A 12500-nucleotide genomic window follows, 5' to 3' on the forward strand; every position below is an offset into this window, starting at 1 on the left:
TACCTTGTCAGCTCGGGGATTTGAACTTGCAACCTTTACGGCTGCTAGTCCAATGCTCTAACCACTAGGCTACCCTGCCGCCCCATTCATTAAAACAGCACATTCTTTGCGTTTTGCCAGCAGCTCTTCGTTGTGCGTCAAGCATTGCGCTGTTTATGACTTCAAGCCTATCAACTCCCGACATGAGGCTGGTGTAACCGAAGTGAAATAGCTAGCTAGTTAGCGAGCGCTAATAGTGTTTCAAACGTCACTCGCTCTGAGCCTTGGAGTGGTTGTTTCCCTTGCTCTGCATGGGTAACGCTGCTTCAATGGTGGCTGTTGTCGTTGTGTTGCTGGTTCAAGCCCAGGGAGGAGGTAGGAGAGGGACGGAAACACTGGCAATACTAAAGTGCCTATAAGAACATCTAATAGTCAAAGGTTAATGAAATACAAATGGTATAGAGAGAAATAGTCCTGTAATTCCTATAATAACTACAACTTAAAACTTCTTACCTGGGAATATTGAAGACTCATGTTAAAAGGAACCACCAGCTTTCATATGTTCTCATGTTCTGAGCAAGGAACTTAAATGTTAGCTTTTTCACATGGCACATATTGCACTTTTACTTTCTTCTCCAACACCTTGTTTTTGCATTATTTAAACCAAATTGAACATGTTTCATTATTTATTTGAGTCTAAATTGATTTTATTGATGTATTATATTATATTAAAATAAGTGTTCATTCAGTATTGTTGTAATTGTCATTATTACATATAAATATAAAAAAAAGGTAAATTAATCGGTGTCGGCTTTTTTGGCCCTCCAATAATCGGTATCGGTATCGGGTTTGAAAAAAAAAAATCATAATCGGTCGACCTCTAGTGTGTAATATAGATTGCAGTGTGTGTATAATATAGTTTGCAGTGTGTGTGTAATATAGATTGCTGTGTGTGTATGTAATGTAGATTTCAGTGTGTGTAATATAGATTGCAGTGTGTGTAATATAGATTGCAGTGTGTATGTAATATAGATTGCAGTGTGTATGTAATATAGATTGCAGTGTGTGTAATATAGATTGCAGTGTGTGTAATATAGATTGCAGTGTGTGTGTAATATAGATTGCAGTGTGTATGTAATATAGATTGCAGTGTGTATGTAATATAGATTGCAGTGTGTGTATAATATAGATTGCAGTGTGTATATAATATAGATTGCAGTGTGTGTGTATATAGATGCAGTGTGTGTATGTAATATAGATTGCAGTGTGTGTAATATAGATGCAGTGCAGTGTGTGTAATATAGATTGCAGTGTGTATGTAATATAGATTGCAGTGTGTATGTAATATAGATTGCAGTGTGTGTAATATAGATTGCAGTGTGTGTAATATAGATTGCAGTGTGTGTAATATAGATTGCAGTGTGTATGTAATATAGATTGCAGTGTGTGTGTAATATAGATTGCAGTGTGTATGTAATATAGATTGCAGTGTGTATGTAATATAGATTGCAGTGTGTATGTAATATAGATTGCAGTGTGTATGTAATATAGATTGCAGTGTGTATGTGATATAGATTGCAGTGTGTATGTAATATAGATTGCAGTGTGTATGTAATATAGATTGCAGTGTGTATGTGATATAGATTGCAGTGTGTATGTGATATAGATTGCAGTGTGTATGTAATATAGATTACAGTGTGTATGTAATATACAGTCGTGGCCAAAAGTTTTGAAAATGACACAAATATTAATTTCCACAAAGTTTGCTGCTTCAGTCTTTAGATATTTTTGTCAGATGTTACTATGGAAAACTGAAGTATAATTACAAGCATTTCATAAGTGCCAAAGGCTTTTATTGACAATTACATGAAGTTGATGCAAAGAGTCAATATTTGCAGTGTTGACCCTTCTTTTTCAAGACCTCTGCAATCCGCCCTGGCATGCTGTCAATTAACTTCTGGGCCACATCCTGACTGATGGCAGCCCATTCTTGCATAATCAATGCTTGGAGTTTGTCAGAATTTGTGGGTTTTTGTTGAGGATTGACCACAAGTTCTCAATGGGATTAAGGTCTGGGGAGTTTCCTGGCCATGGACCCAAAATATTGATGTTTTGTTCCCTGAGCCACTTAGTTATCACTTTGGCCTTATGGCAAGGTGCTCCAATTGTGAGTGAGCCCACTCCCTTGGCTGAGAAGCAACCCCTAACATGAATGGTCTCAGGATGCTTTACTGTTGGCATGACACAGGACTGATGGTAGCGCTCACCTTGTCTTCTCCGGACAAGCTTTTTTCCGGATGCCCCAAACAAACGGAAAGGGGATTCATCAGAGAAAATGACTTTACCCCAGTCCTCAGCAGTCCAATCCCTGTACCTTTTGCAGAATATCAGTCTGTCCCTGACGTTTTTCCTGGAGAGAAGTGGCTTCCTTGCTGCCCTTCTTGACACCAGGCCATCCTCCAAATGCCTTCGCCTCACTGTGTGTGCAGATGCACTCACACCTGCCTGCTGCCATTCCCGAGCAGCTCTGTACTGGTGGTGCCCCGATCCCGCACCTGAATCAACTTTAGGAGACGGTCCTGGCGCGTGACAGAGGAAGAACAATGATTCCAAGACCCACCGTCGTTTTGAAGCTTCCAGTCTGTTATTAGAACTCAATCAGCATGACAGAGTGATCTCCAGCCTTGTCCTCGTCAACACTCACACCTGTGTTAACGAGAGAATAACTGACATGATGTCAGCTGGTCCTTTTGTGGCAGGGCTGAAATGCAGTGGAAATGGTTTTTGGGGATTCAGTTCATTTGCATGGCAAAAAGGGACTTTGGAATTAATTGCAATTCATCTGATCACTCTTCATAACATTCTGGAGTATATGCAAATTGCCATCATACAAACTGAGGCAGCAGACTTTGTGAAAATTTATATTTGTGTCATTCTCAAAACTTTTAGCCACGACTGTAAATTGCAGTGTGTGTGTAATATAGATTGCAGTGTGTGTGTGTAATATAGATTGCAGTGTGTGTGTAATATAGATTACAGTGTGTATGTAATATAGATTGCAGTATGTGTGTTTAATGTAGATTGCAGTGTGTGTGTGTAATATAGATCACAGTGTGTGTAATATAGATTGCAGTGTGTGTAATATAGATTGCAGTGTGTATGTAATATAGATTGCAGTGTGTGTATAATATAGATTGCAGTGTGTGTATAATATAGATTGCAGTGTCTGTGTATAATATAGATTGCAGTGTGTGTATGTTATATTGATTGCAGTGTGTATGTAATATAGATTGCAGTGTGTGTATGTAATATAGATTGCAGTGTGTATGTAATATAGATTGCAGTGTGTGTATGTAATATAGATTGCAGTGTGTGTATAATATAGATTGCAGTGTGTGTGTAATATAGATTGCAGTGTGTGTATAATATAGATTGCAGTGTGTGTATAATATAGATTGCAGTGTGTATGTAATATAGATTGCAGTGTGTATGTAATATAGATTGCAGTGTGAATGTAATATAGATTGCAGTGTGTATGTAATATAGATTGCAGTGTGTGTAATATAGAATGCAGTTTGTGTGTAATATAGAATGCAGTTTGTATGTAATATAGATTGCAGTGTATGTAATATAGATTGCAGTGTGTATGTAATATAGATTGCAGTGTGTGTATAATATAGATTGCAGTGTGTATGTAATATAGATTGCAGTGTGTATGTAATATAGATTGCAGTGTGTATGTAATATAGATTGCAGTGTGTATGTAATATAGATTGCAGTGTGTGTGTAATATAGATTGCAGTGTCTGTGTATAATATAGATTGCAGTGTGTGTATGTTATATTGATTGCAGTGTGTATGTAATATAGATTGCAGTGTGTGTATGTAATATAGATTGCAGTGTGTATGTAATATCGATTGCAGTGTGTGTATGTAATATAGATTGCAGTGTGTGTAGTATAGATTGCTGTGAGACAGAGAGTGGAAGCAGAGAGAAAGGGACAGAGAGAGAGTGGATGACAGAGAGAGTGGAAGAGAGAGAGAGTGGAAGAGAGAGAGTGGAAGAGAGAGAGAGTGGATGACAGAGAGTGGAAGACAGAGAGTGGATGACAGAGAGAGTGGATGACAGAGAGAGTGGAAGACAGAGAGTGGATGACAGAGAGAGTGGAAGACAGAGAGTTGATGACAGAGAGAGTGGATGACAGAGAGTGGAAGACAAAGAGAGTGGAAGACAGAGAGTAGATGACAGAGAGAGTGGAAGACAGAGAGTGGATGACAGAGAGAGTGGATGACAGAGAGTGGAAGACAAAGAGAGTGGAAGACAGAGAGTAGATGACAGAGAGAGTGGAAGACAGAGAGTGGATGACAGAGAGAGTAGAAGACAGAGAGTGGAAGACAGAGAGTGGATGACAGAGAGAGTAGAAGACAGAGAGTGGAAGACAGAGAGAGTGGAAGACAGAGAGTGGATGACAGAGAGAGTGGATGACAGAGAGAGTGGAAGACAGAGAGAGTGGATGACAGAGAGTGGAAGACAAAGAGTGGATGACAGAGAGTGGAAGACAGAGAGAGTGGATGACAGAGAGAGTGGAAGACAGAGAGTGGAAGACAAAGAGTGGATGACAGAGAGAGTGGAAGACAGAGAGTGGAAGACAGAGAGTGGAGAGAGTGGAAGACAGAGAGTGGAAGACAGAGAGTGGAAGACAGAGAGTGGAAGACAAGAGAGTGGATGACAGAGAGTGGATGACAGAGAGTGGAGACAGAGTGGATGACAGAGAGAGTGGAAGACAGAGAGTGGAAGACAGAGAGTGGATGGAAGACAGAGAGTGGATGACAGAGAGTGGAAGACAGAGAGTGGGAAGAGAGTGGATGAAAGAGTGGATGACAGAGAGTGGATTACAGAGAGAGTGGATGACAGAGAGAGTGGAAGACAGAGAGTGGATGACAGAAAGTGGATGACAGAGAGAGTGGAAGACATAGAGAGTGGATGACAGAGAGAGTGGAAGACAGAGAGAGTGGATGACATAGAGAGTGGAAGACAGAGAGAGTGGAAGACAGAGAGAGTGGATGACAGAGAGAGTGGATGACAGAGAGTGGAAGACAGAGAGAGTGGATGACAGAGAGTGGAAGACAGAGAGAGTGGATGACAGAGAGTGGAAGACAAAGAGTGGATGACAGAGAGTGGAAGACAGAGAGTGGAAGACAAAGAGTGGATGACAGAGAGTGGAAGACAGAGAGTGGAAGACAGAGAGTGGATGACAGAGAGTGGAAGACAGAGAGAGTGGATGACAGAGAGAGTGGAAGACAGAGAGTGGATGACAGAAAGTGGATGACAGAGAGAGTGGAAGACATAGAGAGTGGATGACAGAGAGAGTGGAAGACAGAGAGAGTGGATGACATAGAGAGTGGAAGACAGAGAGAGTGGAAGACAGAAGAGAGAGTGGATGACAGAGAGTGGATGACAGAGAGAGTGGAAGACAGAGAGTGGATGACAGAGAGTGGAAGACAGAGAGAGTGGAGACAGTGGATGACAGAGAGTGGAAGACAGAGAGAGTGGATGAGAGAGAGAGTGGATGACAGAGAGTGGAAGACAGAGAGTGGATGACAGAGAGAGTGGAAGACAGAGAGAGTGGAAGACAGAGCGAGTGGATGACAGAGAGTGGAAGACAGAGAGTGGAAGACAAAGAGTGGATGACAGAGAGTGGAAGACAGAGAGTGGAAGACAAAGAGTGGATGACAGAGAGTGGATTACAGAGAGAGTGGATGACAGAGAGAGTGGAAGACAGAGAGTGGAAGACAGAGAGTGGATGACAGAAAGTGGATGACAGAGAGAGTGGAAGACATAGAGAGTGGATGACAGAGAGAGTGGAAGACAGAGAGAGTGGATGACATAGAGAGTGGAAGACAGAGAGAGTGGAAGACAGAGAGAGTGGATGACAGAGAGAGTGGAAGACAGAGAGAGTGGATGACAGAGAGAGTGGAAGACAGAGAGAGTGGATGACAGAGAGTGGAAGACAGAGAGAGTGGATGACAGAGAGAGTGGATGACAGAGAGAGTGGAAGACAGAGAGTGGAAGACAGAGAGTGGATGACAGAGAGAGTGGATGACAGAGAGAGTGGATGACAGAGAGAGTGGAAGACAGAGAGAGTGGAAGACAGAGAGTGGAAGACAGAGAGTGGATGACAGAGAGAGTGGATGACAGAGAGAGTGGAAGACAGAGAGTGGAAGACAGAGAGTGGATGACAGAGAGAGTGGATGACAGAGAGAGTGGATGACAGAGAGAGTGGAAGACAGAGAGTGGAAGACAGAGAGTGGATGACAGAGAGAGTGGATGACAGAGAGAGTGGATGACAGAGAGAGAGAAAGAGAGAAAACATGGTGTCCATTCTCTCCAAACCTCATTAACAGTCCCCTCCCACTCTCCCTGTTTTTGTCAGAGTTCAGATGTGGCAATAGGCTCATCTTTTCTAAGGAAATCAATTCGCCGCCCCCAAGGCATTGTGGTCTGTCTGGAGACCGAGGCCTTTATTGAGTCACTGGAAGAGGTATGGGGCGACACACACACACACACACACACACACACACACACCCACACACACACACACACACACACACACACACACACTAGGGGGCAGGAGGGGGTCGGGCTCAAAGGGGTAAAGCCAACGTGCCAACCCAAGGGCACGGCCGTGGACAGACTGCCTAGAGATAATCCTAACATAAAAAACAAACTGGAAGGGAGGGAGGGAGGGAAGTAGAAAGGGAGGGAGGGAGGGAAGTAGGGAGGGAGGGAGGGGAGAAAGGAAGGGAGGGAGGGAGGGAGGGAGGGAGGGGGAGGGGGGGGGAGGGAGGGAGGGAGGGAGGGAGGGGGAGGGAGGGAGGGAGGGAGGGAGGGAGGGAGGGAGGGAGGGAGGGAGGGAGGGAGGGAGGGAGGGGGAGGGAGGGAGCCACACTACTGCAAAGGGTTAAAGCCAGCGTCCCAACCCAAGGGCCGTGGACAGTGGACAGCCTCCCCAGAGATAATCCTAACATAAACAAACAGACTGGGAAGGAGGGAGCGAGAGATGTGGAGAGGCAGAGGAGGGAGGGAGGGAGAGGCAGAGGAGAGATGGAGGGAGGTAGAGAGGGAGGGAGGTAGAGAGAGAAGGAGAGGCAGAGGAGGGAGGGAGAGAGAGAGGGGGAGAGGCAGAGGAGGGAGGGAGTTAGAGAGAGAGGGGAGAGGCAGAGGAGGGAGGGAGGGAGAGGGGGAGAGGCAGAGAGGGAGGGAGGGAGGGAGGGGGGAGAGGCAGAGGAGGAGATGGAGGGAGGTAGAGAGAGAGAGGGAGAGGCAGAGGAGGGAGGGATGTGGAGAGGGGCAAGAGGGATGGAGACAGACAGACAGACAGACAGACAGACAGGCAGGCAGGCAGGCAGGAGACAGACAGACAGACAGACAGACAGACAGACAGACAGACAGCAGGCAGGCAGGCAGGCAGACAGACAGACAGACAGACAGACAGACAGACAGACAGACAGACAGACAGACAGGCAGAGGCAGGCAGGCAGAGGCAGACAGCAGGCAGGCAGGCAGGCAGGCAGGCAGACAGGCAGGCAGGCAGGCACAGCAGGCAGACAGACAGGCAGACAGACAGACAGACAGACAGACAGACAGACAGACAGACAGACAGACAGACAGACAGACAGACAGACAGACAGACAGACAGACAGGCAGGCAGGCAGACAGACAGACAGACAGAGCCACGAAGAGAACTGTGAACTGTAGAATTGAACAGCGCTAGCCTGAAATCCACACTGAATCACACAGTATCGCTACTGTTTCAGACAGTGAAGTAATATTCAGTTTGGATGTGATTCCAAACCAGAGCAGAAACATAAACTTGGCAGTTTTAGCAGACATGATAAGTACAGATGTATAATCTTAATTTGATCTCTCTTTTGTTGTTGAGAATTTTACTGCATCGCAGGGAATACAGATGAGCTTTGTGATTGACATAAATTTACTGGAAACCTACACCAACACACGGTCATATTAACAGCCTCACCTCCATCAAGCAACATTATGGACTAAACATTCAAATCCTGTTGCTGCAGGATAATTTAGCTGTGACAATACAGGTCAAATGAAAGACCCTACATCTGTAGCAGTACAGTGTAGATTATAGGCATGGAGATGAGGGAACACTTATATTAATGACATCACAGCATGCATTCCAAATGGCACGCTATTCCCTATATAGTGCACTACTTTTGACCAGGGCCCATAGCACTGTAGTCAAAACTAGTGCACTATATAGGGAAGAGGATGCTATTTAGGAGACAGACGTACTTTACCCTCTGACTGGGAATACTTGCGAAGTGAAAGATGATGTTGCAGGAAAAACATGATGTTTCTGTCTTTTCATTTGGATTTGCGTTGCATTAAACAACGACCTGGAAGTTATTATGAAGTCTGCAGCAGAAGACATTTATCACAGAGCAGGACTTCAGAGGTTAACCTGCTCCTATATAGATACCACCAGTACACCCTTCATACTAGATTAGATAACTGACTGTAGCTACATCTTCTCTCTGTGTTAGTCTTGGGGATTTGTCTCTCTGTGTCAGTATTGGGGATTTGTCTCTCTGTGTCAGTATTGGAGATTTGTCTCTCTGTGTCAGTATCGGATATATATCTCTCTGTGTTAGTATTGGAGATATGTCTCTCTGTGTTAGTATTGGAGATATGTCTCTCTGTGTTAGTTTTGGAGATATGTCTCTCTGTGTTAGTGTTGGAGATATGTCTCTCTGTGTCAGTATTGGAGATATGTCTTCTCTCAGTGTCAGTATTGGAGATAGGTCTCTCAGTGTCAGTATTGGAGATATGTCTCTCAGTGTTAGTATCGGATATATATCTTTCTGTGTTAGTATTGGAGATATGTCTCTGTGTTACTATTGGAGATTTGTCTCTCTGTGTCAGTATTGGCGATATGTCTCTCAGTGTTAGTATCGGATATATATCTCTCTGTGTTAGTATTGGAGATATGTCTCTCAGTGTTAGTATTGGAGATGTGTCTTCTCTCAGTGTTAGTATTGGAGCTATGTCCCCTCTGTGTCAGTTTGGAGATATGTCTTCTCTCAGTGTTAGTATTGGAGATATGTCTCTCAGTGTTAGTATTGGAGATGTGTCTTCTCTCAGTGTTAGTATTGGAGCTATGTCCCCTCTGTGTCAGTTTGGAGATATGTCTTCTCTCTGTGTCAGTTTGGAGATATGTCTTCTCTCAGTGTTAGTATTGGAGATATGTCGTCTCTCAGTGTTAGTATTGGAGATATGTCTGTCGGAGTGTCATGATGGGTTGACCTTGCTCAAAGGCACAACGACAGGATATTATGGTACCTAGGGTCTGAAACCAGAAAAACCAGCACATCTCCCATTTGTCTTGCTCTGCTCAGGATTTGAACTGACATTGTTCCTGTGTATCCTGTAGTGATGTGTTGTGCCCTGTTTCCTCAGGCAGGGAAGCCCCCCATCCAGGACCTCTTCACCGACCTGTGTGATGGCCGTCGCCTGCTGGAGCTGCTGGAGGGACTGGCAGGTCACGAGCTGGTCAGTAATGTCATCATTATCCTCCTGGACTTACCATCCTCCTAACCCCATTCACCTCCTCACCTCCTTATCCTCCTAGCCCCATGTATCTCCCGCACCTCCTCATCTCCTCACCTCCTTATCCTCCTAGCCCCATGTACCTCCCTCACCACCTCACCTCCTTATCCTCCTAGCCCCATGTATCCCCCTCACCTCACCACCTCACCTCCTTATCCTCCTAGCCCCATGTATCTCCCTCACCTCCTCAACTCCTCACCTCCTTATCCTCCTAGCCCCATGTATCCCCCTCACCTCACCACCTCACCTCCTTATCCTCCTAGCCCCATGTATCTCCCTCACCTCCTCAACTCCTCACCTCCTTATCCTCCTAGCCCCATGTATCCCCCTCACCTCACCACCTCACCTCCTTATCCTCCTAGCCCCATGTATCTCCCTCACCTCCTCAACTCCTCACCTCCTTATCCTCCTAGCCCCATGTATCTCCTTCACCTCCTCATCTCCTCACCTCCTTATCCTCCTAGCCCCATGTATCTCCCTCATCTCCTCACCTCCTTATCCTCCTAGCCCCATGTATCTCCCGCACCTCACCTCCTTATCCTCCTAACCTCACCTATCTCCTCACTTCCTTATCCTCTTGACCCCACTTATCTCCTCGCCTCCTCGCCTCCTTACCTCCTAACCCCACTTATCTCCTCACCTATTATACCAACCTGTTGTCTTTCTCCTTGCATTTCTTCTCCTCCTCCTCTATCTTTGTCCTAAACTTTATACAATAGCTTTTATTGTAATATAAACCTCTTTCAGCAAAGGCCCTGAGCAAGGTCTTTAACATCATGTTCAGTAAATAAAGCCTCAGTGTGTTCTGAAGGATCTCTTCTGTGTGTGTGTGTGTTCTGAAGGATCTCTTCTGTGTGTGTGTGTGTTCTGAAGGATCTCTTCTGTGTGTGTGTGTGTTCTGAAGGATCTCTTCTGTGTGTGTGTTCTGAAGGATCTCTTCTGTGTGTGTGTGTTCTGAAGGATCTCTTCTGTTCTGTGTGTGTGTGTTCTGAAGGATCTCTTCTGTGTGTGTGTGTTCTGAAGGATCTCTTCTGTGTGTGTGTGTTCTGAAGGATCTCTTCTGTGTGTGTGTGTTCTGAAGGATCTCTTCTGTGTGTGTGTGTTCTGAAGGATCTCTTCTGTGTGTGTGTGTTCTGAAGGATCTCTTCTGTGTGTGTGTGTTCTGAAGGATCTCTTCTGTGTGTGTGTGTTCTGAAGGATCTCTTCTGTGTGTGTGTGTTCTGAAGGATCTCTTCTGTGTGTGTGTGTTCTGAAGGATCTCTTCTGTGTGTGTGTGTTCTGAAGGATCTCTTCTCTTCTGTGTGTGTGTGTTCTGAAGGATCTCTTCTGTGTGTGTGTGTTCTGAAGGATCTCTTCTGTGTGTGTGTGTGTGTTCTGAAGGATCTCTTCTCTTCTGTGTGTGTGTGTTCTGTGTGTGTGTGTGTTCTGAAGGATCTCTTCTGTGTGTGTGTGTGTGTGTTCTGAAGGATCTCTTCTCTTCTGTGTGTGTGTGTTCTGAAGGATCTTTCTGTGTGTGTGTGTTCTGAAGGATCTCTTCTTGTGTGTGTGTGTGTGTTCTGAAGGATCTCTTCTCTTCTGTGTGTGTGTGTGTTCTGAAGGATCTCTTCTCTTCTGTGTGTGTGTGTTCTGAAGGATCTCTTCTGTGTGTGTGTGTTCTGAAGGATCTCTTGTGTGTGTGTGTGTGTGTGTGTGTGTTCTGAAGGATCTCTTCTGTGTGTGTGTTCTGTGTGTGTGTGTTCTGAAGGATCTCTTCTTCTCTTCTGTGTGTGTGTGTTCTGAAGGATCTCTTCTGTGTGTGTGTGTGTTCTGTGTGTGTGTTCTGAAGGATCTCTTCTGTGTGTGTGTGTTCTGAAGGATCTCTTCTGTGTGTGTGTGTTCTGAAGGATCTCTTGTGTGTGTGTGTGTGTTCTGAAGGATCTCTTCTCTTCTGTGTGTGTGTGTTCTGAAGGATCTCTTCTGTGTGTGTGTGTTCTGAAGGATCTCTTCTCTTCTGTGTGTGTGTGTTCTGAAGGATCTCTTCTGTGTGTGTGTGTGTGTTCTGAAGGATCTCTTTCTGTGTGTGTGTTCTGAAGGATCTCTTCTCTTCTGTGTGTGTGTGTTCTGAAGGATCTCTTCTGTGTGTGTGTGTTCTGAAGGATCTCTTCTGTGTGTGTGTGTGTGTTCTGAAGGATCTCTTCTGTGTGTTCTGAAGGATCTCTTCTGTGTGTGTGTGTTCTGAAGGATCTCTTCTCTGTCTGTGTGTGTGTGTTCTGAAGGATCTCTTCTCTGTGTGTGTGTGTTCTGAAGGATCTCTTCTGTGTGTGTGTGTGTTCTGTGTGTGTGTGTTCTGAAGGATCTCTTCTCTGTGTGTGTGTGTGTTCTGAAGGATCTCTTCTCTGTGTGTGTGTGTGTTCTGAAGGATCTCTTCTCTGTGTGTGTGTGTGTTCTGAAGGATCTCTTCTCTGAAGGATCTCTTCTCTGTGTGTGTGTGTTCTGAAGGATCTCTTCTCTGTGTGTGTGTGTTCTGAAGGATCTCTTCTCTGTGTGTGTGTGTGTTCTGAAGGATCTCTCTCTGTGTGTGTGTGTTCTGAAGGATCTCTTCTCTGTGTGTGTGTGTGTTCTGAAGGATCTCTTCTCTGTGTGTGTGTGTTCTGAAGGATCTCTTCTCTGTGTGTGTGTGTGTTCTGAAGGATCTCTTCTTCTCTGTGTGTGTGTGTTCTGCAGGTGAAGGAGAGAGGATTCACACGCGTCCACTCACTAAACAATGTCAATAGAGCGCTGCAGATCCTACAGAAGAACAATGTACGTATTAGTGAACAGATCACACACTGACTGAGGAGGTGTTCTGGAGGATCTCTTCTGTGTGAGGAAGTGAAAGAAGGATCTCTTCTCTGAGGAAGGAAGTG

At 45.0% G+C, this 12500-nt stretch overlaps 1 long non-coding RNA gene across 1 annotated transcript in view; it reads left to right on the plus strand.

Moving 5' to 3' along the window:
* The window catches only part of LOC121843943, a 25860-nt gene that overhangs the window by 6917 nt on the left and 6443 nt on the right, over positions 1 to 12500 (plus strand). The window contains exons 2-3 of the long non-coding RNA XR_006081807.1: positions 9466 to 9558; positions 12319 to 12396. This is a non-coding gene — a long non-coding RNA (uncharacterized LOC121843943). The remainder of the gene's footprint in view (positions 1 to 9465; positions 9559 to 12318; positions 12397 to 12500) is intronic.

This window comes from Oncorhynchus tshawytscha, unplaced genomic scaffold (assembly GCF_018296145.1).
Source record: "Oncorhynchus tshawytscha isolate Ot180627B unplaced genomic scaffold, Otsh_v2.0 Un_contig_424_pilon_pilon, whole genome shotgun sequence".
In the NCBI taxonomy this organism is placed as follows: Eukaryota; Metazoa; Chordata; class Actinopteri; order Salmoniformes; family Salmonidae; genus Oncorhynchus; species Oncorhynchus tshawytscha.